We start from the raw sequence: 22,989 nt of genomic DNA, 5'->3' as shown, positions 1-22,989 counted from the left end.
CCATTGTAAGTCTCGAAATGTTGCAATTTATAGACACAATCGCACCTGAAAACCAAACCGGCGTATCATGGATACATGGCTTTAATGAAAAGTTACTGACAGCTTTTTATGTGGTAGCACGAATTTGCCATTGCGACCTGCATTTTGCTGTATCAAAGTAAATGTCATGAAAAGTGGAAAAACCCTACAGCAAAGCGCAATGTGCTGTTTTGGGTTCTTTTACAAATAAAGACTGCTGCTTTGAGTTCGCATGGAGCCAGCCTCTTTATTCACTGTACATAGTCTGCTCTCTAGCGGTTAAAGACGTGAACTACAATGCTATGGATGACACCACACAATATAGGTTTGAAACTCGGGTTATAGTTTAAAGGTCAGAGTTAAAACTCGGCTTGCAGTTTCCGAATGCCATACGTGGTAAAATATGTGTTGTAAAATTTTGCTTTAACAATTGAAGTGGAAGAAGAAGAAATAAGCTTACAGGACCTGGTATTCCCAGGCGGTCTCCCATCCAAGTACTAACCAGGCCCGACCGTGCTTAGCTTCCGAGATCGGACGAGATCGGGCGTTCTCAGGGTAGTATGGCCGTATGCCATTGTAGGTCTCGAAATGTTGCAATTTATAGACACAATCGCACCTGAAAACCAAGCCGGCGTATCATGGATACATGGCTTTAATGAAAAGTTACTGACAGCTTTTTATTTGGTAGCATGAATTTGCCATTGCGACCTGCATTTTGCTGTATCAAAGTAAATGTCATGAAAAGTGGAAAAACCCTACAGCAAAGCGCAATGTGCTGTTTTGGGTTCTTTTACAAATAAAGACTGCTGCTTTGAGTTCGCATGGAGCCAGCCTCTTTATTCACTGTACATAGTCTGCTCTCTAGCGGTTAAAGACGTGAACTACAATGCTATGGATGACACCACACAATATAGGTTTGAAACTCGGGTTATAGTTTAAAGGTCAGAGTTAAAACTCGGCTTGCAGTTTCCGAATGCCATACGTGGTAAAAATTGTGTTGTAAAACTTTGATTTAACAATTGAAGTGGAAGAAGAAGAAATAAGCTTACAGCACCTGGTATTCCCAGGCGGTCTCCCATCCAAGTACTAACCAGGCCCGACCGTGCTTAGCTTCCGAGATCGGACGAGATCGGGCGTTCTCAGGGTAGTATGGCCATAAGCCATTGTAGTTCTTGAAATGTTGCAATTTATAGACACAATCGCACCTGTAAACCAAGCCGGCGTATCATGGATACATGGCTTTAATGAAAACTTACTGACAGCTTTTTATTTGGTAGCATGAATTTGCCATTGCGACCTGCATTTTGCTGTATCAAAGTAAATGTCATGAAAAGTGGAAAAACCTACAGCAAAGCGCAATGTGCTGTTTTGGGTTCTTTTACAAATAAAGACTGCTGCTTTGAGTTCGCATGGAGCCAGCCTCTTTATTCACTGTACATAGTCTGCTCTCTAGCGGTTAAAGACGTGAACTACAATGCTATGGATGACACCACACAATATAGGTTTGAAACTCGGGTTATAGTTTAAAGGTCAGAGTTAAAACTCGGCTTGCAGTTTCCGAATGCCATACGTGGTAAAAATTGTGTTGTAAAATTTTGCTTTAACAATTGAAGTGGAAGAAGAAGAAAAAAGCTTACAGCACCTGGTATTCCCAGGCGGTCTCCCATCCAAGTAAAAACCAGGCCCGACCGTGCTTAGCTTCCGAGATCGGACGAGATCGGGCGTTCTCAGGGTAGTATGGCCGTAAGCCATTGTAGGTCTCGAAATGTTGCAATTTATAGACACAATCGCACCTGAAAACCAAGCCGGCGTATCATGGATACATGGCTTTAATGAAAAGTTACTGACAGCTTTTTATGTGGTAGCACGAATTTGCCATTGCGACCTGCATTTTGCTGTATCAAAGTAAATGTCATGAAAAGTGGATAAACCCTACAGCAAAGCGCAATGTGCTGTTTTGGGTTCTTTTACAAATAAAGACTGCTTCTTTGAGTTCGCATGGAGCCAGCCTCTTTATTCACTGTACATAGTCTGCTCTCTAGCGGTTAAAGACGTGAACTACAATGCTATGGATGACACCACACAATAAAGGTTTGAAACTCGGGTTATAGTTTAAAGGTCAGAGTTAAAACTCGGCTTGCAGTTTCCGAATGCCATACGTGGTAAAAATCGTGTTGTAAACTTTTGCTTTAACAATTGAAGTGGAAGAAGAAGAAAAAAAGCTTACAGCACCTGGTATTCCCAGGCGGTCTCCCATCCAAGTACTAACCTGGCCCGACCGTGCTTAGCTTCCGAGATCGGACGTTCTCAGGGTAGTACGGCCATAAGCCATTGTAGGTCTTGAAGTGTTGAAATTTATAGACACAATCGCACCTGAAAACCAAGCCGGCGTATCATGGATACATGGCTTTAATGAAAAGTTACTGACAGCTTTTTATGTGGTAGCACGAATTTGCCATTGCGACCTGCATTTTGCTGTATCAAAGTAAATGTCATGAAAAGTGGAAAAACCCTACAGCAAAGCGCAATGTGCTGTTTTGGGTTCTTTTACAAATAAAGACTGCTGCTTTGAGTTCGCATGGAGCCAGCCTCTTTATTCACTGTACATAGTCTGCTCTCTAGCGGTTAAAGACGTGAACTACAATGCTATGGATGACACCACACAATATAGGTTTGAAACTCGGGTTATAGTTTAAAGGTCAGAGTTAAAACTCGGCTTACAGTTTCCGAATGCCATACGTGGTAAAAATTATGTTGTAAAATTTTGCTTTAACAATTGAAGTGGAAGAAGAAGAAAAACGCTTACAGCACCTGGTATTCCCAGGCGGTCTCCCATCCAAGTACTAACCAGGCCCGACTGTGCTTAGCTTCCAAGATCGGATGAGATCGGGCGTTCTCAGGGTAGTATGGCCGTAAGCCATTGTAGGTCTCGAAATGTTGCAATTTATAGACACAATCACACCTGAAAACCAAGCTGCCGTATCATGGAAACATGGCTTGAATGAAAAGTTACTGACAGCTTTTTATGTGGTAGCACAAATTTGCCATTGCGACCTGCATTTTTCTGTATCATAGTAAATGTCATGAAAAGTGGAAAAACCCTACAGGGAAGCGCAATGTGCTGTTTTGGGTTCTTTTACAAATAAAGACTGCTGCTTTGAGTTCGCATGGAGCCAGCCTCTTTATTCACTGTACATAGTCTGCTCTCTAGCGGTTAAAGACGTGAACTACAATGCTATGGATGGCACCACACAATATAGGTTTGAAACTCGGGTTATAGTTTAAAGGTCAGAGTTAAAACTCGGCTTGCAGTTTCCGAATGCCATACGTTGTAAAAGTTGTGTTGTAAAATTTTGCTTTAACAATTGAAGTGGAAGAAGAAGAAATAAGCTTACAGTACCTGGTATTCCCAGGCGGTCTCCCATCCAAGTACTAACCAGGCCCGACCGTGCTTAGCTTCCGAGATCGGACGAGATCGGGCGTTCTCAGGGTAGTATGGCCGTACGCCATTGTAGGTCTCGAAATGTTGCAATTTATAGACACAATCGCACCTGAAAACCAAGCCGGCGTATCATGGATACATGGCTTTAATGAAAAGTTACTGACAGCTTTTTATGTGGTAGCACGAATTTGCCATTGCGACCTGCATTTTGCTGTATCAAAGTAAATGTCATGAAAAGTGGAAAAACCCTACAGCAAAGCGCAATGTGCTGTTTTGGGTTCTTTTACAAATAAAGACTGCTGCTTTGACTTCGCATGGAGCCAGCCTCTTTATTCACTGTACATAGTCTGCTCTCTAGCGGTTAAAGACGTGAACTACAATGCTATGGATGACACCACACAATATAGGTTTGAAAATCGGGTTATAGTTTAAAGGTCAGAGTTAAAACTCGGCTTGCAGTTTCCGAATGCCATACGTGGTAAAAATTGTGTTGTAAAATTTTGCTTTAACAATTGAAGTGGAAGAAGAAGAAATAAGCTTACAGCACCTGGTATTCCCAGGCGGTCTCCCATCCAAGTTCTAACCAGGCCCGACCGTGCTTAGATTCCGAGATCGGACGAGATCAGGCGTTCTCAGGGTAGTATGGCCGTAAGCCATTGTAGATCTCGAAATGTTGCAATTTATAGACACAATCGCACCTGAAAACCAAGTTGGCGTATCATGGATACATGGCTTTAATGAAAAGTTACTGACAGCTTTTTATGTGGTAGCACGAATTTGCCATTGCGACCTGCATTTTGCTGTATCAAAGTAAATGTCATGAAAAGTGGAAAAACCCTACAGCAAAGCGCAATGTGCTGTTTTGGGTTCTTTTACAAATAAAGACTGCTGCTTTGAGTTCGCATGGAGCCAGCCTCTTTATTCACTGTACATAGTCTGCTCTCTAGCGGTTAAAGACGTGAACTACAATGCTATGGATGACACCACACAATATAGGTTTGAAACTCGGGTTATAGTTTAAAGGTCAGAGTTAAAACTCGGCTTGCAGTTTCCGAATGCCATACGTGGTAAAAATCGTGTTGTAAACTTTTGCTTTAACAATTGAAGTGGAAGAAGAAGAAAAAAAGCTTACAGCACCTGGTATTCCCAGGCGGTCTCCCATCCAAGTACTACCCTGGCCCGACCGTGCTTAGCTTCCGAGATCGGACGTTCTCAGGGTAGTACGGCCATAAGCCATTGTAGGTCTTGAAGTGTTGAAATTTATAGACACAATCGCACCTGAAAACCAAGCCGGCGTATCATGGATACATGGCTTTAATGAAAAGTTACTGACAGCTTTTTATGTGGTAGCACGAATTTGCCATTGCGACCTGCATTTTGCTGTATCAAAGTAAATGTCATGAAAAGTGGAAAAACCCTACAGCAAAGCGCAATGTGCTGTTTTGGGTTCTTTTACAAATAAAGACTGCTGCTTTGAGTTCGCATGGAGCCAGCCTCTTTATTCACTGTACATAGTCTGCTCTCTAGCGGTTAAAGACGTGAACTACAATGCTATGGATGACACCACACAATATAGGTTTGAAACTCGGGTTATAGTTTAAAGGTCAGAGTTAAAACTCGGCTTACAGTTCCCGAATGCCATACGTGGTAAAAATTATGTTGTAAAATTTTGCTTTAACAATTGAAGTGGAAGAAGAAGAAAAAAGCTTACAGCACCTGGTATTCCCAGGCGGTCTCCCATCCAAGTACTAACCAGGCCCGACCGTGCTTAGCTTCCGAGATCGGACGAGATCGGGCGTTCTCAGGGTAGTATGGCCGTAGGCCATTGTAGGTCTCGAAATGTTGCAATTTATAGACACAATCGCACCTGAAAACCAAGCCGGCGTATCATGGATACATGGCTTTAATGAAAAGTTACTGACAGCTTTTTATGTGGTAGCACGAATTTGCCATTGCGACCTGCATTTTGCTGTATCAAAGTAAATGTCATGAAAAGTGGAAAAACCCTACAGCAAAGCGCAATGTGCTGTTTTGGGTTCTTTTACAAATAAAGACTGCTGCTTTGAGTTCGCATGGAGCCAGCCTCTTTATTCACTGTACATAGTCTGCTCTCTAGCGGTTAAAGACGTGATTTACAATGCTATGGATGACACCACATAATATAGGTTTGAAACTAGGGTTATAGTTTAAAGGTCAGAGTTAAAACTCGGCTGGCAGTTTCCGAATGCCATACGTGGTAAAAATTGTGTTGTAAACTTTTGCTTTAACAATTGAAGTGGAAGAAGAAGAAAAAAAGCTTACAGCACCTGGTATTCCCAGGCGGTCTCCCATCCAAGTACTAACCAGGCCCGACCGTGCTTAGCGTCCGAGATCGGACGAGATCGGGCGTTCTCAGGGTAGTATGGCCGTAAGCCATTGTAGGTCTCGAAATGTTGCAATTTATAGACACAATCGCACCTGAAAACCAATCATGTGTCATGGATACATGGCTTTAATGAAAAGTTACTGACAGCTTTTTATGTGGTAGCACGAATTTGCCATTGCGACCTGCATTTTGCTGTATCAAAGTAAATGTCATGAAAAGTGGAAAAACCCTACAGCAAAGCGCAATGTGCTGTTTTGGGTTCTTTTACAAATAAAGACTGCTGCTTTGAGTTCGCATGGAGCCAGCCTCTTTATTCACTGTACATAGTCTGCTCTCTAGCGGTTAAAGACGTGAACTACAATGCTATGGATGACACCACACAATATAGGTTTGAAACTCGGGTTATAGTTTAAAGGTCAGAGTTAAAACTCGGCTTGCAGTTTCCGAATGCCATACGTGGTAAAAATTGTGTTGTAAAATTTTGCTTTAACAATTGAAGTGGAAGAAGAAGAAACAAGCTTACAGCACCTGGTATTCCCAGGCGGTCTCCCATCCAAGTACTAATCAGGCCCGACCGTGCTTAGCTTCCGAGATCGGACGAGATCGGGCGTTCTCAGGGTAGTATGGCCGTAAGCCATTGTAGGTCTCGAAATGTTGCAATTTATAGACACAATCGCACCTGAAAACCAAGCCGGCGTATCATGGATACATGGCTTTAATGAAAAGTTACTGACAGCTTTTTATGTGGTAGCACGAATTTGCCATTGCGACCTGCATTTTGCTGTATCAAAGTAAATGTCATGAAAAGTGGATAAACCCTACAGCAAAGCGCAATGTGCTGTTTTGGGTTCTTTTACAAATAAAGACTGCTGCTTTGAGTTCGCATGGAGCCAGCCTCTTTATTCACTGTACATAGTCTGCTCTCTAGCGGTTAAAGACGTGAACTACAATGCTATGGATGACACCACACAATATAGGTTTGAAACTCGGGTTATAGTTTAAAGGTCAGAGTTAAAACTCGGCTTGCAGTTTCCGAATGCCATACGTGGTAAAAATTTTGTTGTAAACTTTTGCTTTAACAATTGAAGTGGAAGAAGAAGAAAAAAGCTTACAGCACCTGGTACTCCCAGGCGGTCTCCCATCCAAGTACTAACCAGGCCCGACCGTGCTTAGCTTCCGAGATCGGACGTTCTCAGGGTAGTATGGCCGTAGGCCATTGTAGGTCTCGAAATGTTGCAATTTATAGACACAATCGCACCTGAAAACCAAGCCGGCGTATCATGGATACATGGCTTTAATGAAAAGTTACTGACAGCTTTTTATGTGGTAGCACGAATTTGCCATTGCGACCTGCATTTTGCTGTATCAAAGTAAATGTCATGAAAAGTGGAAAAACCCTACAGCAAAGCGCAATGTGCTGTTTTGGGTTCTTTTACAAATAAAGACTGCTGCTTTGAGTTCGCATGGAGCCAGCCTCTTTATTCACTGTACATAGTCTGCTCTCTAGCGGTTAAAGACGTGAACTACAATGCTATGGATGACACCACACAATATAGGTTTGAAACTCGGGTTATAGTTTAAAGGTCAGAGTTAAAACTCGGCTTGCAGTTTCCGAATGCCATACGTGGTAAAAATTGTGTTGTAAAATTTTGCTTTAACAATTGAAGTGGAAGAAGAAGAAATAAGCTTACAGCACCTGGTATTCCCAGGCGGTCTCCCATCCAAGTCCTAACCAGGCCCGACCGTGCTTAGTTTCCGAGATCGGACGAGGTCGGGCGTTCTCAGGGTAGTATGGCCGTAAGCCATTGTAGGTCTCGAAATGTTGCAATTTATAGACACAATCGCACCTGAAAACCAAGCCGGCGTATCATGGATACATGGCTTTAATGAAAAGTTACTGACAGCTTTTTATGTGGTAGCACGAATTTGCCATTGCGACCTGCATTTTGCTGTATCAAAGTAAATGTCATGAAAAGTGGAAAAACCCTACAGCAAAGCGCAATGTGCTGTTTTGGGTTCTTTTACAAATAAAGACTGCTGCTTTGAGTTCGCATGGAGCCAGCCTCTTTATTCACTGTACATAGTCTGCTCTCTAGCGGTTAAAGACGTGAACTACAATGCTATGGATGACACCACACAATATAGGTTTGAAATTCGGGTTATAGTTTAAAGGTCAGAGTTAAAACTCGGCTTGCAGTTTCCGAATGCCATACGTGGTAAAAATTGTGTTGTAAAATTTTGCTTTAACAATTGAAGTGGAAGAAGAAGAGATAAGCTTACAGCACCTGGTATTCCCAGGCTGTCTCCCATCCAAGTACTAACCAGGCCTGACCGTGCTTAGCTTCTGCGATCAGACGAGATCGGGCGTTCTCAGGGTAGTATGGCCGTAAGCCATTGTAGATCACGAAATGTTGCAATTTATGGACACAATCGCACCTGAAAACCAAGCCGGCGTATCATGGATACATGGCTTTAATGAAAAGTTACTGACAGCTTTTTATTTGGTAGCATGAGTTTGCCATTGCGACCTGCATTTTGCTGTATCAAAGTAAATGTCATGAAAAGTGGAAAAACCCTACAGCAAAGCGCAATGTGCTGTTTTGGGTTCTTTTACAAATAAAGACTGCTGCTTTGAGTTCGCATGGAGCCAGCCTCTTTATTCACTGTACATAGTCTGCTCTCTAGCGGTTAAAGACGTGAACTACAATGCTATGGATGACACCACACAATATAGGTTTGAAACTCGGGTTATAGTTTAAAGGTCAGAGTTAAAACTCGGCTTGCAGTTTCCGAATGCCATACGTGGTAAAAATTGTGTTGTAAAATTTTGCTTTAACAATTGAAGTGGAAGAAGAAGAAAAAAGCTTACAGCACCTGGTATTCCCAGGCGGTCTCCCATCCAAGTACTAACCAGGCCCGACCGTGCTTAGCTTCCGAGATCGGACAAGATCGGGCGTTCTCAGGGTAGTATGGCCGTAAGCCATTGTAGGTCTCGAAATGTTGCAATTTATAGACACAATCGCACCTGAAAACCAAGCCGGCGTATCATGGATACATGGCTTTAATGAAAAGTTACTGACAGCTTTTTATGTGGTAGCACGAATTTGCCATTGCGACCTGCATTTTGCTGTATCAAAGTAAATGTCATGAAAAGTGGATAAACCCTACAGCAAAGCGCAATGTGCTGTTTTGGGTTCTTTTACAAATAAAGACTGCTGCTTTGAGTTCGCATGGAGCCAGCCTCTTTATTCACTATACATAGTCTGCTCTCTAGCGGTTAAAGACGTGAACTACAATGCTATGGATGACACCACACAATATAGGTTTGAAACTCGGGTTATAGTTTAAAGGTCAGAGTTAAAACTCGGCTTGCAGTTTCCGAATGCCATACGTGGTAAAAATTGTGTTGTAAAATTTTGCTTTAACAATTGAAGTGGAAGAAGAAGAGATAAGCTTACAGCACCTGGTATTCCCAGGCTGTCTCCCATCCAAGTACTAACCAGGCCTGACCGTGCTTAGCTTCTGCGATCAGACGAGATCAGGCGTTCTCAGGGTAGTATGGCCGTAAGCCATTGTAGATCTCGAAATGTTGCAATTTATAGACACAATCGCACCTGAAAACCAAGCCGGCGTATCATGGATACATGGCTTTAATGAAAAGTTACTGACAGCTTTTTATGTGGTAGCACGAATATGCCATTGCGACCTGCATTTTGCTGTATCAAAGTAAATGTCATGAAAAGTGGAAAAACCCTACAGCAAAGCGCAATGTGCTGTTTTGGGTTCTTTTACAAATAAAGACTGCTGCTTTGAGTTCGCATGGAGCCAGCCTCTTTATTCACTGTACATAGTCTGCTTTCTAGCGGTTAAAGACGTGAACTACAATGCTATGGATGACACCACACAATATAGGTTTGAAACTCGGGTTATAGTTTAAAGGTCAGAGTTAAAACTCGGCTTGCAGTTTCCGAATGCCATACGTGGTAAAAATTGTGTTGTAAAATTTTGCTTTAACAATTGAAGTGGAAGAAGAAGAAAAAAGCTTACAGCACCTGGTATTCCCAGGCGGTCTCCCATCCAAGTACGAACCAGGCCCGACCGTGCTTAGCTTCCGAGATCGGGCGTTCTCAGGGTAGTATGGCCGTAAGCCATTGTAGGTCTCGAAATGTTGCAATTTATAGACACAATCGCACCTGAAAACCAAGCCGGCGTATCATGGATACATGGCTTTAATGAAAAGATACTGACAGCTTTTTATGTGGTAGCACGAATTTGCCATTGCGACCTGCATTTTGCTGTATTGAAGTGAATTTTGAACTTTAGGCGTATCTGTATGTTGCATTAGATGATCCAATAGTAGCAGTAAGACTATCAAACTATATTTGCTGTACAGAGAAGCTTTAGTTTCAGTAATGTATAAGTACTTGGTAGAAGATAGAAGGGCCAGTTGTCCGTGACCAGGGAGAATTCAGTTTCAGCAATGTGTGCAAGTGGAAAGTGGCTGTTGTTGTCCATCACCAACAGCGCTGGTCAAGATCTCCTTTTTAGGACTGAAGTAAACTAGTAGATTGAAAACTACAGCTGTTACCCCAAGCCGTGACATCAGCTTCTTGTCAGGTATAAAAGCTACGGGCCTGACAAGAGGGGGGGTTGGTTCGAGCAGGGGTCGTTCGTTGGTCCCAGGGCTCGCCCTAGCGCGGGTTCGCTCGCTCTCGCTCGCTCCCCCTTTTGGGGGGGGGAGGGTTTTTTACATCCATGCCTTGGGCCACTCAACTTTTTGGAAAGACTTCACTCTGACATCGGTCGAATAAAATCTTTTCCCAATCAGCCGTGGTCCCTGAAGTGCTCATTCGTCGGGAAACAGCCACCGATCACCGAGTGTTTTTTGAAGACCAGCGAAGCAGCAAAAACCATATACCACATTTTTGGCGTCACGAACAGGATTCGTGTTCTCCAGGGGACCGTCCCGTCCGCTCTCTCCGCGAGCATCCAGCGGCCAGCCGACGACCTGTTTTGAGGTGAGTTGCTTGCACTCAAAGTCGCCGCAGCATGCTCGCTCTTGGAAAGGGGGGGAGGGAGCGTTGTCCCCCGCACGGAGGGCAGTTAAACGGATCTGAGGGGGCCACGGCGGGCTCCAGGGAAAATTGTCTCTCCTAGTCAAAAGCCGGCATAATGCGACTTTTGAAGGGGGAGTGGCCCCAAATAGAGACAGCGAAAGAAAAGTAAAATAAAAACAGGAAAAATAAATAAAAAACAATAAATAAAAAGGGAACAGTAACAAAACGTTTTGGGAATTGTATGCATGACATGTCTGGTGAGAATGATAAACGAGAAGAAATAAACGCTCCAGGGAGGGCGAATGTGAAACAGGACAGGTTGTCGAGAACAACGCTGGTCGGCTGTCACGAGAAGAAAATAGTAGGAAGTCCCATAAAACGTGGACGTGGAAATTAGTCGTTTCAGTGGTCCCGCGGAGGATCGAAATTTTAGCTGTGTGATTGTGGCGGAAACACGGGTACGATTGAACTATGCTGCGACAAGATATGGGTGAATCCACACGGGCCAGGGGCTATAGCCGAGATGTCCGGTGGGAGCCTAGTCTCTGCCAAAGTCCAGCGCAAAAGGGAGGTTGCGTCGACCGCGTTTGGCCAATAGGAACGAGCGCAACCTTGGCATCCGTACCGTGGGAGTGGATGCAGGAAATATCCGGCCAGGTCAGGGACCTGTGGGCCGAAGAGAATGATGCGCGCGAAGCCACGTCGTTTGGGCACTGATCGAATTAGAGGTGTATGTGAGTTATAAGGCTTATCAATTTAAATGCTGGTGTAAGAGGCCCCCAGGTAAAACTTAAAAGGACTGGCGGTTTTCGAATATTGATTAAGCTGATATGATCTGCTTGCGGTTCGATTCCTCTATGGGGACGTGTCATAATAGCATGCACATCTGTCAAAGTTTGATAAATTTGAGCCTGTACAGACCGCGTTTGGGAAATAGGTGCTGGACGGCATTGTGTGTGTAGAGAAAATCCCTCTGTGTGAAAAAGGGAAAACGTGGCAATGAGGCCTCTGGAGTGCAAGGATTGGTATACCTTGGGAAAAAAGTAGTTTGTGTGCACACTTAAGTTAAATTCTGCAGAAAATAAAGGGGAAAATATAAAGCGCTATTAGAAACGAAACGAAACGAAAGTTAAGTAAGACATGCGTATTTGTCAGTGCATATCTGCACTGTTAAACACCAAACTGCATAGCCGCAGTTAGCAAACAGCAAAACGTGGAATGGATTCGAATCCTGCTCTGTCTTCTATGTTTGTGCGTGAGCGTTTATCGCTCAACGGCGTCTGTTTGTGATTGTCTGCGCGTGCAGAGACGTGTGGGATCCCTGTGTGTGTGTGTGTGTGTGTGGGTACCCATGGGTGTGTGTATGTGAGTGTGCGGGTGTGCGCGTGTGCGCAATCGTGAGTAAGTGTGTGTGTGCTCTTGAGTGCGTGTGAGTGCTTGTAGAAGAAACAAATGGAATGGATAGGATAGTGTGCTTCTCGGTGCTCTGGGGCGCGTGCCCGCCTGCGGTGCCCGCTCGGGGAGAGGAATCTGGCTTCGGGGGCGGGACAGGGAGTGGCCAACCTGTACCTGCCCACCGTGTTTTAAGGCTAGGTACTCCTCGTGTGGGTGACGTGGGGGCGGGGCGCGGGGCCAGAGTTGTGCCCATTTTGGGGCCTACCTTGCTGGTAGCGAGAGGGGCAAAAGAATGCATGACCAACAGTGGAGGTCCTGAGCTAACTGCAACCCATGATAATTAATGTCCCATAGCTGTCTAACAAGAGAAACAAGAAGCATGCATATGTTAAGCCATACGACACCAATATAGATGAGTATGTAGGTATGTCGAGAGGAGTGTGTCATTAACATTTCAGATTTTCTGTTTACATAAAAAACCCGACACAGCGGATACATCCATTGGCTCCAGGACAAAGAGACACAGACTGAACTTAGAATGAATGTTTAACAGCCGGCTAACAGGTGAAGACTAATTTATGAGCGCAAGAGAGGTATCAAGTGAGGGCCACAGTGCCAGCTAGAATTAAAGGAATTCTCTGGATTTAGACATAGAACTGAATCGTACTCACGGAGAGCCCGCTCATAAATTTTGGCTCGACAAGGGCGACCCGCGCCTATGTAACAAGACTCACAGGTCAAAAGCAGTAAGTCCAAATTAGAGGAGGAGATGCCAACGAGGAGATATTGGATTTGGAAGTAATCTGTTGGTTCTCTTAATACCCTTGTAAAAGTCTACTCGGTACAAATAAATTAGCGATAGGAGCGATTTAGAAGTCCAAAAGTAAGAAATTCAGATGAAAATCACATCCTAGATTTGAATAGTGGAGCCTAACAGGAGCATGGGGAAAGTGAACAGCTGAGAAATGGCTTTCAATGTAGTGGCAGTGAATTTAAAGATTCAAGATAGTTCAGTAATATCTGTAAAGTGAGCATAACACCATTGATACTTAAGTCAAAATGGAGATGATACTACCGTATTTGCCGGTGTATTGGTCGACCTTTTTCGATCCAAAATCGACCGAAAAAAATCGACCTCGACTTATACACCGAGTCATAAAATTTAACTTCGTATTCATCGCTTCAAATGTGATGGTAACCAAGGCCGTTTCTCATGCATCTCATTGTGCGTTGCACTTAGAAAATTTGAACCGGGCGGCGTGCGCGAGTGCGCGGCCCGCTGGAAGTCGAATGAGGCGCCGCGAGCACCTCCGCGGTGCTTATAAACAGCCGATCCGCTCGGCGGGGGCTATTTTCGGCCACTTGGCTCGTGCGCACGGCCTCCCGGATGTGCCGGGCGGGTGCGCGAGCTCGCCGGCCGCTGGAAGTCCAATGAGGCGCCGCGAACACCTCCGCGGTGCTTATAAACAGCCGATCCGCTCGGGGGGGGCTATTTTCGGCCACTTGGCTCGTGCGCACGGCCTCCCGGATGTGCCGGGCGGGTGCGCGAGCTCGCCGGCCGCTGGAAGTCCAATGAGGCGCCGCGATCTCCTCCGCGGTGCTTATAAAGTGCCGATCCGCTCGGCTTGGAGCTATTTCCGGCCTCCCGTTGGTGCCGGGCGGCGTGCGCGAGCTCGCCGGCCGCGATCTCCTCCGCGGTGCTTATAAACAGCCGCATGCGCACGGCCTCCCGGAATTTGAACACATTTCGTCAATAAATTTCGCATATTGAATTTTGAAGTTTAATATAATGCAACAATTGAGCTCGACTTATACAAAGGATATATCATAAAATCGTAAATTTCCGTCGAATTTTAGGGGGTCGACTTATACACCGAGTCGACCTGTACACCGGCAAATACGGTATGCACAATTTGGAAACTTTATCAGAAATCGAAGGCTCAAATCAGGAAAGGTAATGAAGAGGATGGCATAAAATCAAAGTTAGGAAAAATAAACAACAGAATGTAGCCTGAAAATAGAATGAGCTTCTGGAAATTGCAGTATAATTGAGAGAAATCACAGTTAAGACTGGCAATTTAAGTTTGGGGTAATCTGCCAATTTACAATGGTTCAAATGAGGTCCATCACAGTACATCCGAGAGCTCATGAAGGAAAGGCGCCGTCTTTCTCAAGTGTATTACATCGTCGATAATAGTAGAATTTGAAGTTTGATTAACAAAAGGCACTATGAAATTAATGGCATATTGGGAGATGATATTTAAGTTTGGTATCCCAGTCTGTCTCTTTCAGTGGCCATCAGTTACTCTGAAACTCGAGCCCGAGACTCCACCGACAGCTGAGAACAACAAGAAAACGGTGCATGGCTCTGAGGCACCTTTGACCTTCGCAAGAGCAAAGAAGGACTATATTTGTGCTGGGGGGAGCACAACGCAGTACAAAGAACGAAGGAACTCACAAGATGAGAATGGACTCAGTTGAAAATGGACTCATCCAAGAGTGAGAGATGAGTTGACTCTGAGAGTACAACCAAAGACAACAACTTGACAATGAGGTGCGGCGAAAGACACATGAGACCTGAAAGATGCATGAAGCTGCTGAGACGTTATCAAAACTGGTGGAGCTTGGGTCAGAGTGGAGGGAAGCTTGCTTGGACACTGAGTTTGACACAACTGAGGAGTCTTGATAAATAAAGACGTATAAAGAAATAAGGAGCAAAATGTGTAGTGTTACAGAAAAAGGAAAAGCATCATAGTCGGAGATTAAATTTGGATAAAACAGATAGGCTAAAACTGTAAGAAATAAGAGTAGAATCACATTTAGCCCATCCAGCTTAACGATTAGACATTTAGTCATTGACACTTTGGAGAAGGGAACATAGGGCATTAAGACCCATTAGGATGCAGTCAAGAGGTGATTAGATTGTTCAATGGAGCTAATTAATAAATTAGAAGTTAATCACACCTCACGGGGAAATTCTGGTGTCAAACAAGTCCGATAAAATCAAGGAATAACAGCCATGAAAACTTTTGACAGTTAAGAATAATACGGCTACTACTAATACGAAGAGTCACACCAAGTGATAGTGAACGCGATGACAAATGTGATAGGACTCGAATAACAAATGCCTTAATATGGCAAAGTGAAAATAACGTGGTGGAGTAGACTGTTGGAGTATCTTTACCCAGCTGCTCGATCAGAACGATGGATTAGGACAAAATTATTTAGGAACCATCTGAGGCTGCTTCTTTCACCATGCTCACCTATTAACGTGCTCACCTATGAACATGCTCAACAGTGGAAATTTTTAATCGGAATCATCAGAATCAGAAAATCTTTATTGTCATTCTACATAGTACAATGAAGGCATTTATTTGGCAATTTTACGGTAAAGGTGAGGTACGAATGTAGGAAATATTTAATTGGGGAGAACATACGGAAATGAAGGGTTATTGTTAGTATTCACTGATTGCCTGCTCACTTACACATACTAAATTTGTTTGTTGTGGTATGAGTGATAGAATCAAATGGAGTGGCATTTGTGTGGTTAGGAATGAGTGTATGTGTTGGGAGCAGTGTGAAAGGCCAAAGTATTTTGGAGTTGGTATGAAAGGGTCACAGTTGAGGGTAAGATTCCTCTCACCTGAGACGGGAACACCCAAGAGTGATGACTAACAGCTGATGGTTAATCAGAGGCACCGTGAACAGCAAAATAGTTCATGGAGAAGGCCGAATTTTACTTTTGTACTTTTGTAAAAGTACTTTGAAGTACTTTTGTTGTACTTGTTTACTTGTTGTCTGTTGTGAGCCATGTCTTGTCACCGTGGGAAAGGGGGGAACGAAATTTCGGTTTCTTTGTGTGTCTTTGGCGTGTGGAGAAATTGACAATAAAGCTGACTTTGACTTTGACTTTGAATTCAGCAACATGGATGGACAAGACAGGTCTAATATCAAACATTAGGACGATGGACGATATGACATGACAAACCTGGACTCACCCGATAGGGTGACAGACTATGTAAATGACAAGCATACATTTGAAACTTCAGCTTGCTTGTGGCAAGTGCGAGCTTTGCTTTGTTTCTGTGTGTCACTTGACTTATTGCAGCATCAACTGCCAGCCGAGGAGCAGATTGCTGGTTGTTTTATAACTTGTATTACTTTTGCAGGCTGTCGATTGCAGTCTTGGAAAGTTTAGGTTGAATTCACGTGAAAATGTTAACCCTAACCCTTTTGATTTTTATGATGATTGATGATTTTCAGGACGGAATCCCCGTGCGCCATGATTCATTGTGTGTCTATTTTCATTTAGTAGATACTCGATGCCTGTGTAGTTTTGTGAGTACAAGTGTCTGTTGTTGGTATTGCCGAGTGTGAGGTGCACAGTCAATTTTCAGGAACTTGGGGATTACGGTCCTGGATGAGTGCAAGGTTCAACAGGACTGGCTGCAAGACATATGATGATGTGGTAGGACATTTGCCGGTTCCTTTTTGGATGCCTAATGACACATTGGGTGAATGTGTCAAAGGGGGGTGGGGTTACGTTTGAATGAGTAAGAAGATATAAAATTTAATTGTGACATTCAATGTTTTTTTCGGATTCACTTGTTTTTGAGGCTTTAACAGGATGGGCCAGAATTCAACAGGCAGTGATGGAAGGAGCAGAAGAAGAATCTCGAAAGCAAAGCTAATGGGAGATAACAATCTGGAATGGAAGCAAAGCGTGGTAACAATCTAGCGACAGTAAGGGTTAAGGTCTATCAACGGAAAAGCATGAATGATGACAAATCCTAAAGCTAATAGGGATTAGACTGCAGCACAATAGACAACAAATGTTTGAAAGGTAATTAAATAAAATAGGAAATTGGGTCAGAAACAAGGAATAGGGAAAATTTCTTAACACATGAATGCATTAAAGCTGCTATTAAAGGGAAAGTATTTAAGAACACATTTCGACGAAGATAAGGTACATACACAAATTGGTTGGACAAAACTGACGGGACTGGTACCAATTTGACGATATTGAGAAAAAACCTAAATCAAAGAGGAAATTTGGAGAGAAAATTAATATTTGGACTGGGAAAGAGTGATTGCTGAGACGTGATTGACAGGACTTCAGCAGGTGACAGATGCAGCAGGAAAGGCTAACTTGAACGGCTAGCAGTTACTCTGCTACAGGAGAGATCTTGCGAGACTGACAGCAAGATGAGACACTCCCCCCAGGAGGAGTGTTTGTTTGTTTGTTTGTTTGTTTGTTTGTTTGTTTGTTTGTTTGTTTGTTTGTTTGTTTGTTTGTTTGTTTTAAGGATCACGTGGGCCTCTGGATCATAGGAGTAGATGCCGGGAGCACTCGGAGGTTCTATTGAGTACTTCGATGAGACGATGACCACCAATCGTCTCCGTGCCCCAAACAACCCCAGAGGAGAAGAATTGTTTGCTGACGACTGCTTATGGAAATGTCGTTTACTAGGGCTGACCAAAGGGGGGCAGGAGGACTTCCGGCCTACGCTGGGCATTGCTACTTTTTTCATTGCAACTCAATGTTTTGTGCTGTTGCCATTGTTCAATACTGGCAGTAGCTACCAATTATTGCAGAACTCCTGGACGCTGACTGGGGCCTGGGAAGAGACTCTGAGGACGGTGAAGTGGACATAAAGGTCTTGGATGGACAGCAGGCCCTGGGCAGTGATCCCAGCGCGGTTCACTACTGAGCATTCAGTGGACTGGATTTGCATCGACAGAAACATACATATGCAAGGGGGGCAAAACTAAGAGAGTTTCAACTTCGCAGTATGCTGTGATATTGCGTCAATATTATGTCCTTCATTACTTCATCAAATGACCACATGCTGCATTACTTTAATTCATCACATATTAACATCATGTTAACGCAGTTTGACTGTTTAGCGGTCGGTGGACATGTCATTTTATTTCCATACTGTTTTGTGAGCTCATACTGTTTTGTGGATTGTAATGTGCCAGGGCTCCTTACACCTGGGTGACACCAGGTGAAGGGAACCACTGGGGATGGTAGAAAGGGCCTTCCTCATTTTCCTTGTCATTAGACTGGCGAGGTTTTTTCTTGAGGAAGGGCCGGCAACTTTTTGACGCTTCTAACGGGCCACACCAAATTTATTACTTCGGAATTTGTCACCGTTGTAGGGGTATTACCTAAGGGGGGTGGTACTGTCGTCTGTATAATGTGGACTTTAATTTTCTTTCCTTGTGGTTCCCGAGAGGCCTCAGATTGTTGTCAGGGAGCAATTGGCTAACTAAATAGTTTGAGTTTTCCTAGTTAAAGTAACCTTAAGTAGCATGCCTCGAGCATAATTTAGGCTGTGCAGGTATAGGCCAAATTGTAGACGTGACCATAAAAAATTTGGTTGGGATAAGATTTTTTTGGTTGTTTACTGATGTCATCTTTTGTTAAACTGTTTTCGGGACATTTGTAACGTCCCGAAGGGGGGAATGAAGTGAATTTTGAACTTTAGGCGTATCTGTATGTTGCATTAGATGATCCAATAGTAGCAGTAAGACTATCAAACTATATTTGCTGTACAGAGAAGCTTTAGTTTCAGTAATGTATAAGTACTTGGTAGAAGATAGAAGGGCCAGTTGTCCGTGACCAGGGAGAATTCAGTTTCAGAAATGTGTGCAAGTGGAAAGTGGCTGTTGTTGTCCATCACCAACAGCGCTGGTCAAGATCTCCTTTTTAGGACTGAAGTAAACTAGTAGATTGAAAACTACAGCTGTTACCCCAAGCCGTGACATCAGCTTCTTGTCAGGTATAAAAGCTACGGGCCTGACAAGAGGGGGGGTTGGTTCGAGCAGGGGTCGTTCGTTGGTCCCAGGGCTCGCCCTAGCGCGGGTTCGCTCGCTCTCGCTCGCTCCCCCTTTTGGGGGGGGGAGGGTTTTTTACATCCATGCCTTGGGCCACTCAACTTTTTGGAAAGACTTCACTCTGGCATCGGTCGAATAAAATCTTTTCCCAATCAGCCGTGGTCCCTGAAGTGCTCATTCGTCGGGAAACAGCCACCGATCACCGAGTGTTTTTTGAAGACCAGCGAAGCAGCAAAAACCATATACCACATTTTCAAAGTAAATGTCATGAAAAGTGGAAAAACCCTACAGCAAAGCGCAATGTGCTGTTTTGGGTTCTTTTACAAATAAAGACTGCTGCTTTGAGTTCGCATGGAGCCAGCCTCTTTATTCACTGTACATAGTCTGCTCTCTAGCGGTTAAAGACGTGAACTACAATGCTATGGATGACACCACACAATATAGGTTTGAAACTCGGGTTATAGTTTAAAGGTCAGAGTTAAAACTCGGCTTGCAGTTTCCGAATGCCATACGTGGTAAAAATTGTGTTGTAAACGTTTGCTTTAACAATTGAAGTGGAAGAAGAAGAAAAAAAGCTTACAGCACCTGGTATTCCCAGGCGGTCTCCCATTCAAGTACTAACCTGGCCCGACCGTGCTTAGCTTCCGAGATCGGACGAGATCGGGCGTTCTCAGGGTAGTATGGCCGTAAGCCATTGTAGGTCTCGAAATGTTGCAATTTATAGACACAATCGCACCTGAAAACCAAGCCGGCGTATCATGGATACATGGCTTTAATGAAAAGTGACTGACAGCTTTTTATGTGGTAGCACGAATTTGCCATTGCGACCTGCATTTTGCTGTATCAAAGTAAATGTCATGAAAAGTGGAAAAACCCTACAGCAAAGCGCAATGTGCTGTTTTGGGTTCTTTTACAAATAAAGACTGCTGCTTTGAGTTCGCATGGAGCCAGCCTCTTTATTCACTGTACATAGTCTGCTCTCTAGCGGTTAAAGACGTGAACTACAATGCTATGGATGACACCACACAATATAGGTTTGAAACTCGGGTTATAGTTTAAAGGTCAGAGTTAAAACTCGGCTTGCCGTTTCCGAATGCCATACGTGGTAAAAATTGTGTTGTAAAATTTTGCTTTAACAATTGAAGTGGAAGAAGAAGAAAAAAGCTTACAGCACCTGGTATTCCCAGGCGGTGTCCCATCCAAGTACTAACCAGGCCCGACTGTGCTTAGCTTCCGAGATCGGACGAGATCGGGCGTTCTCAGGGTAGTATGGCCGTAAGCCATTGTAGGTCTCGAAATGTTGCAATTTATAGACACAATCGCACCTGAAAACCAAGCCGGCGTATCATGGATACATGGCTTTAATGAAAAGTTACTGACAGCTTTTTATGTGGTAGCACGAATTTGCCATTGCGACCTGCATTTTGCTGTATCAAAGTAAATGTCATGAAAAGTGGATAAACCCTACAGCAAAGCGCAATGTGCTGTTTTGGGTTCTTTTACAAATAAAGACTGCTGCTTTGAGTTCGCATGGAGCCAGCCTCTTTATTCACTGTACATAGTCTTCTCTCTAGCGGTTAAAGACGTGAACTACAATGCTATGGATGACACCACACAATATAGGTTTGAAACTCGGGTTATAGTTTAAAGGTCAGAGTTAAAACTCGGCTTGAAGTTTCCGAATGCCATACGTGGTAAAAATTGTGTTGTAAACTTTTGCTTTAACAATTGAAGTGGAAGAAGAAGAAAAAAGCTTACAGCACCTGGTATTCCCAGGCGGTCTCCCATCCAAGTACTAACCAGGCCCGACCGTGCTTAGCTTCCGAGATCGGACGAGATCGGGCGTTCTCAGGGTAGTATGGCCGTAGGCCATTGTAGGTCTCGAAATGTTGCAATTTATAGACACAATCGCACCTGAAAACCAATCCGGCGTATCATGGATACATGGCTTTAATGAAAAGTTACTGACAGCTTTTTATGTGGTAGCACGAATTTGCCATTGCGACCTGCATTTTGCTGTATCAAAGTAAATGTCATGAAAAGTGGAAAAACCCTACATGGAAGCGCAATGTGCTGTTTTGGGTTCTTTTACAAATAAAGACTGCTGCTTTGAGTTCGCATGGAGCCAGCCTCTTTATTCACTGTACATAGTCTGCTCTCTAGCGGTTAAAGACGTGAACTACAATGCTATGGATGACACCACACAATATAGGTTTGAAACTCGGGTTATAGTTTAAAGGTCAGAGTTAAAACTCGGCTTGCAGTTTCCGAATGCCATACGTGGTAAAAATTGTGTTGTAAAATTTTGCTTTAACAATTGAAGTGGAAGAAGAAGAAATAAGCTTACAGGACCTGGTATTCCCAGGCGGTCTCCCATCCAAGTACTAACCAGGCCCGACCGTGCTTAGCTTCCGTGATCAGGCAAGATCGGGCGTTCTCAGGGTAGTATGGTCGTATGCCATTGTAGGTCTTGAAATTTTGCAATTTATAGACACAATCGCACCTGAAAACCAAGCCGGCGTATCATGGATACATGGCTTTAATGAAAAGTTACTGACAGCTTTTTATTTGGTAGCATGAATTTGCCATTGCGACCTGCATTTTGCTGTATCAAAGTAAATGTCATGAAAAGTGGAAAAACCCTACAGCAAAGCGCAATGTGCTGTTTTGGGTTCTTTTACAAATAAAGACTGCTGCTTTGAGTTCGCATGGAGCCAGCCTCTTTATTCACTGTACATAGTCTGCTCTCTAGCGGTTAAAGACGTGAACTACAATGCTATGGATGACACCACACAATATAGGTTTGAAACTCGGGTTATAGTTTAAAGGTCAGAGTTAAAACTCGGCTTGCAGTTTCCGAATGCCATACGTGGTAAAAATTGTGTTGTAAAATTTTGCATTAACAATTGAAGTGGAAGAGATAAGCTTACAGCACCTGGTATTCCCAGGCTGTCTCCCATCCAAGTACTAACCAGGCCTGACCGTGCTTAGCTTCTGCGATCGGACGAGATCGGGCGTTCTCAGGGTAGTATGGCCGTAAGCCATTGTAGGTCTCGAAATGTTGCAATTTATAGACACAATCGCACCTGAAAACCAAGCCGGCGTATCATGGATACATGGCTTTAATGAAAAGTTACTGACAGCTTTTTATGTGGTAGCACGAATATGCCATTGCGACCTGCATTTTGCTGTATCAAAGTAAATGTCATGAAAAGTGGAAAAACCCTACAGCAAAGCCCAATGTGCTGTTTTGGGTTCTTTTACAAATAAAGACTGCTGCTTTGAGTTCGCATGGAGCCAGCCTCTTTATTCACTGTACATAGTCTGCTCTCTAGCGGTTAACACCGTGAACTACAATGCTATGGATGACACCACACAGTATAGGTTTGAAACTCGGGTTATAGTTTAAAGGTCAGAGTTAAAACTCGGCTTGCAGTTTCCGAATGCCATACGTGGTAAAAATTGTGTTGTAAAACTTTGATTTAACAATTGAAGTGGAAGAAGAAGCAACAAGCTTACAGCACCTGGTATTCCCAGGCGGTCTCCCATCCAAGTACTAACCAGGCCCAACCGTTCTTAGCTTCCGAGATCGGACGAGATCAGGCGTTCTCAGGGTAGTATGGCCATAAGCCATTGTAGTTCTTGAAATGTTGCAATTTATAGACACAATCGCACCTGTAAACCAAGCCGGCGTATCATGGATACATGGCTTTAATGAAAAGTTACTGACAGCTTTTTATGTGGTAGCATGAATTTGCCATTGCGACCTGCATTTTGCTGTATCAAAGTAAATGTCATGAAAAGTGGAAAAACCCTACAGCAAAGCGCAATGTGCTGTTTTGGTTTCTTTTACAAATAAAGACTGCTGCTTT

The 22,989-nt window shown here is 43.7% G+C and overlaps 13 non-coding genes and 10 pseudogenes across 13 annotated transcripts; all 23 read right to left on the bottom strand.

Annotated features, from left to right (window-relative positions):
* Positions 1–471: 471 nt before the first annotated feature.
* On the bottom strand, positions 472–590 carry LOC148383389 (5S ribosomal RNA). The gene has a single exon (XR_015853812.1). It is a non-coding gene; the product is annotated as a 5S ribosomal RNA (ribosomal RNA).
* A 470-nt stretch (positions 591–1,060) lies between these two features.
* Positions 1,061–1,179, bottom strand: LOC148383388 (5S ribosomal RNA). The gene has a single exon (XR_015853830.1). It is a non-coding gene; the product is annotated as a 5S ribosomal RNA (ribosomal RNA).
* A 469-nt stretch (positions 1,180–1,648) lies between these two features.
* LOC148383387 (5S ribosomal RNA) lies at positions 1,649–1,767 on the bottom strand. Its single transcript, XR_015853756.1, has one exon. It is a non-coding gene; the product is annotated as a 5S ribosomal RNA (ribosomal RNA).
* Positions 1,768–2,238: 471 nt separating this feature from the next.
* Positions 2,239–2,347, bottom strand: LOC148383386 (5S ribosomal RNA; annotated as a pseudogene).
* A 470-nt stretch (positions 2,348–2,817) lies between these two features.
* On the bottom strand, positions 2,818–2,936 carry LOC148383385 (5S ribosomal RNA). The gene has a single exon (XR_015853755.1). It is a non-coding gene; the product is annotated as a 5S ribosomal RNA (ribosomal RNA).
* Positions 2,937–3,406: 470 nt separating this feature from the next.
* LOC148383384 (5S ribosomal RNA) lies at positions 3,407–3,525 on the bottom strand. The gene has a single exon (XR_015853720.1). It is a non-coding gene; the product is annotated as a 5S ribosomal RNA (ribosomal RNA).
* Positions 3,526–3,995: 470 nt separating this feature from the next.
* LOC148383383 (5S ribosomal RNA) lies at positions 3,996–4,114 on the bottom strand (annotated as a pseudogene).
* Positions 4,115–4,585: 471 nt separating this feature from the next.
* Positions 4,586–4,694, bottom strand: LOC148383382 (5S ribosomal RNA; annotated as a pseudogene).
* A 470-nt stretch (positions 4,695–5,164) lies between these two features.
* Positions 5,165–5,283, bottom strand: LOC148383381 (5S ribosomal RNA). Its single transcript, XR_015853665.1, has one exon. It is a non-coding gene; the product is annotated as a 5S ribosomal RNA (ribosomal RNA).
* Positions 5,284–5,754: 471 nt separating this feature from the next.
* Positions 5,755–5,873, bottom strand: LOC148383380 (5S ribosomal RNA). The gene has a single exon (XR_015853622.1). It is a non-coding gene; the product is annotated as a 5S ribosomal RNA (ribosomal RNA).
* Positions 5,874–6,341: 468 nt separating this feature from the next.
* Positions 6,342–6,460, bottom strand: LOC148383379 (5S ribosomal RNA). The gene has a single exon (XR_015853609.1). It is a non-coding gene; the product is annotated as a 5S ribosomal RNA (ribosomal RNA).
* Positions 6,461–6,930: 470 nt separating this feature from the next.
* Positions 6,931–7,039, bottom strand: LOC148383378 (5S ribosomal RNA; annotated as a pseudogene).
* A 470-nt stretch (positions 7,040–7,509) lies between these two features.
* LOC148383377 (5S ribosomal RNA) lies at positions 7,510–7,628 on the bottom strand (annotated as a pseudogene).
* A 470-nt stretch (positions 7,629–8,098) lies between these two features.
* LOC148383376 (5S ribosomal RNA) lies at positions 8,099–8,217 on the bottom strand (annotated as a pseudogene).
* A 470-nt stretch (positions 8,218–8,687) lies between these two features.
* LOC148383375 (5S ribosomal RNA) lies at positions 8,688–8,806 on the bottom strand. Its single transcript, XR_015853674.1, has one exon. It is a non-coding gene; the product is annotated as a 5S ribosomal RNA (ribosomal RNA).
* A 470-nt stretch (positions 8,807–9,276) lies between these two features.
* Positions 9,277–9,395, bottom strand: LOC148383374 (5S ribosomal RNA; annotated as a pseudogene).
* Positions 9,396–9,865: 470 nt separating this feature from the next.
* On the bottom strand, positions 9,866–9,974 carry LOC148383373 (5S ribosomal RNA; annotated as a pseudogene).
* A 9,716-nt stretch (positions 9,975–19,690) lies between these two features.
* On the bottom strand, positions 19,691–19,809 carry LOC148383372 (5S ribosomal RNA). Its single transcript, XR_015853845.1, has one exon. It is a non-coding gene; the product is annotated as a 5S ribosomal RNA (ribosomal RNA).
* A 470-nt stretch (positions 19,810–20,279) lies between these two features.
* Positions 20,280–20,398, bottom strand: LOC148383371 (5S ribosomal RNA). Its single transcript, XR_015853708.1, has one exon. It is a non-coding gene; the product is annotated as a 5S ribosomal RNA (ribosomal RNA).
* Positions 20,399–20,868: 470 nt separating this feature from the next.
* LOC148383370 (5S ribosomal RNA) lies at positions 20,869–20,987 on the bottom strand. Its single transcript, XR_015853664.1, has one exon. It is a non-coding gene; the product is annotated as a 5S ribosomal RNA (ribosomal RNA).
* A 470-nt stretch (positions 20,988–21,457) lies between these two features.
* On the bottom strand, positions 21,458–21,576 carry LOC148383369 (5S ribosomal RNA; annotated as a pseudogene).
* Positions 21,577–22,040: 464 nt separating this feature from the next.
* Positions 22,041–22,159, bottom strand: LOC148383368 (5S ribosomal RNA; annotated as a pseudogene).
* A 470-nt stretch (positions 22,160–22,629) lies between these two features.
* LOC148383367 (5S ribosomal RNA) lies at positions 22,630–22,748 on the bottom strand. The gene has a single exon (XR_015853785.1). It is a non-coding gene; the product is annotated as a 5S ribosomal RNA (ribosomal RNA).
* Positions 22,749–22,989: the final 241 nt, after the last annotated feature.

This window comes from Syngnathus floridae, chromosome 17 (assembly GCF_059516105.1).
Source record: "Syngnathus floridae isolate MCC-2025c chromosome 17, RoL_Sflo_1.0, whole genome shotgun sequence".
In the NCBI taxonomy this organism is placed as follows: domain Eukaryota; kingdom Metazoa; phylum Chordata; class Actinopteri; order Syngnathiformes; family Syngnathidae; genus Syngnathus; species Syngnathus floridae.
Note: the sequence above shows the minus strand (reverse complement) of the source record. Positions and strands in the feature narration are given on the sequence as shown.